The sequence below is a fragment of the Triticum dicoccoides genome, chromosome 3B, assembly GCF_002162155.2.
Source record: "Triticum dicoccoides isolate Atlit2015 ecotype Zavitan chromosome 3B, WEW_v2.0, whole genome shotgun sequence".
NCBI classification, from domain to species: domain Eukaryota; kingdom Viridiplantae; phylum Streptophyta; class Magnoliopsida; order Poales; family Poaceae; genus Triticum; species Triticum dicoccoides.
In genome coordinates this window covers 863,677,119-863,679,663 of record NC_041385.1, presented here as the reverse complement: position 1 = coordinate 863,679,663, position 2,545 = coordinate 863,677,119, and the positions used below count along the sequence as shown (strand labels likewise).

At 42.9% G+C, this 2,545-nt stretch overlaps 1 long non-coding RNA gene across 1 annotated transcript; it reads right to left on the bottom strand.

Annotated features, from left to right (window-relative positions):
• Nucleotides 1-414: 414 nt before the first annotated feature.
• LOC119279038 lies at nt 415-893 on the bottom strand. The gene is made up of 2 exons (XR_005138036.1): nt 792-893; nt 415-680 (listed from the first exon to the last, which is right to left on the bottom strand). It is a non-coding gene; the product is annotated as an uncharacterized LOC119279038 (long non-coding RNA).
• Between the last annotated feature and the right edge of the window lie 1,652 nt (nt 894-2,545).

The window sequence follows — 2,545 nt, the reverse complement described above, 5'->3', positions numbered from 1 at the left end:
GCTCGCCGCGTCGGTCGAGCACCACCGTCCACCAGCTGCTGTCGATCCCGCTCATTAAATCTTGCCGCGCCGGGCCGCTGGCGAGATGCTTTAGATTGACGCCTGCGCCACCGTAGCCAGCGGTTGGAGTACACCGCAAGCCGTCGGCGGCCCCTTCGTGTGCATCTCCGTCCCAGCCGCTTGCTACTCTCCTCGAGCTCTCCGCGGTGGAGGAGGTTACCACCACTCTGCCTGTCTAGCTCCTCGAGCTCTCGCTCGCTCTCTGTCTATCTCAAGGGATTGAGGAATGGATAAGAGCGGCCGGAATGGATTAGAGAAAGTAGTGGATGAGAAGAGAGGAAGGGGAAGACATAAGGTGGTGGGCCCCACGACATGATCCGCGGTTGTACACACGCGCAGGACAAGGAAATCAAATTCGAGCCAGAAGAGTCCTTGGATTTTTATTATCTGACAGGGCAAAGGTTTACAATTTTACGAGGAGGAAGCCCATAAAATCTAACAACACACGCACGACCCGTATAACCCCATCTCGTTCAAGGAAACGTCTCCTCCGCTGTCTTCGCTGGTTGCGTGATTATCGCAGATAGCCGTATTGTAGTTTAATTTGATGCAGGCCGTAATGCATTTATGTTGGTTGCATTCACCAATATCAATACGGGCACAATCTTTCAGCTTAGCGCCTGAACCAAAAAATTTACAGATGCACCCGAAAAATCATGTTAGTAAGTGTTTCCATGATCCTAATTTACAATTCGGAATTCAGTACTACGATCCGAGCCAGCTTAACTTACGGGAGGAAATGAGGAGCAGGGCCAAGGAGAAGGCAGCAAGCAGTTGAGCGCTGTTGAACGCCATGACCAATTGCTCGATCCAATGAAATTGTTGGATGGGATGCGAGTGTGAGGAGAAGAACATCACAGTGCTATTTATACAAGTAATGGAAGTCTTAGCCTCTTGGCCCTGCATTAATATCTGAGAAGGATATGTGTACCAAAATGTTGCATGTTGGGCAGAATTAATTGTGTTCATTAATGTTGATTAATACTTGCCTAATCTCTAACCCCAGCTTGTGGCTTATGACAAAGGTCGGTAGTGTGCGTTCGTCAATAACCCGAATAAATATTGTAGTAGTAAATACGTATACACGGGTAATGAACGTTGATATTATGTAGAAAATTAATTGCATGTAGATATTAGGTAGAATTTAAATTAAACATTATTTGTGAGATAAGCACAAACATTAATTATTTGTTATCTAGGTCATTTGATTGACCTGTTTTGATGGCCGAGATTAATTGAATGTGTTTCTTGGGTCTTTTTATATTGGTATAGATATAGGCGCAAATCAGTTATCATTGATCAATCTCTACTCTTATCTCTACTCTAAAAGGGAAGTTGGTATCTCGATATCCTGGTTTATTTTTGCCTCACCTGTTTATTTTTGTCTAACCTCCCATCATCCCCATTGCATTGGTTTATTTTCGCCTCATCTCTCAACACCCCATCCCATTGGATTTTTCTCCCGTACATTAAAAACCCAATCCAATTAAAGGGGGAGATCTTGTGTGATGCTTGCTCTGGTAGTCGCTGGATCAATTCATTTAGAAAAATAATAGTAAATAATAGGAAATTCAGAATTCAGAAATCCCACCATATATGTGAGATAATCTTTCTAAAAGACATACATAAGTTTTTTGCCAATATTCTTCCAAAACAAAATCACACAATTCTCAAAAACGAATCGCTAATCGGGTGCATTATCCCATTTATCATTATCATTATCTATACTATTAAATGGCAATCACAACTTTACAATATAACAAAAACAACATATCTTTTTCGTATCTTATCAAATCACATATATTTTCTTATCTTACCAAATCACCTATATCTCTACTATTATAAGGAGTTGGTAGGCCGACACGCATTGTTTACTTTTGCCTTCAACTCCCACCACCACCCCTCCAGGAATGGGAACCTTTCATGCGAAACTACACATAATCTCCTCTCTTAACAAATTAACTTGCAAAAATCTGAACGTATCATAACATTCCTCACCTTGATAGGTATGTTTCATTAATGGACTTTCTTTTCATGCCTGTGCACATGATCCACTTTATGTTACAAATTATGGTTAGAACTCTCCTTAATAAATAGATTTCTTTGATCGCATTGCCTTTCCATAAAGTGGTACACATAATCTTCTTCATTTGAATCAGTTTGGCCCTAGGTTTTCTTACTTCTCGTATCTGCCTTGCCCATGGCTCTGCCGTCGACTACCGTCCATTTCGCAGCTCTGGCGCCAGCGCCAGCCTTGGCCATCTCCATATCGGTATCCCCTACCCAGGGAAACACAGAGTCGGCCCGTCTAAGCGACCAACGGTGTCGATGTAGGATCACGTAACTACTGTCAAAATCAATATAGGTCAACGATAAATAGTGGCGGATAGGGCATGTCACCCGCCACTGCTACTTTTCCAAAAGAGTAGTGGCGGGTAACAGGACATGCCCGTCACAGTTATGGGCATGTCTATGGTGGTCGCCG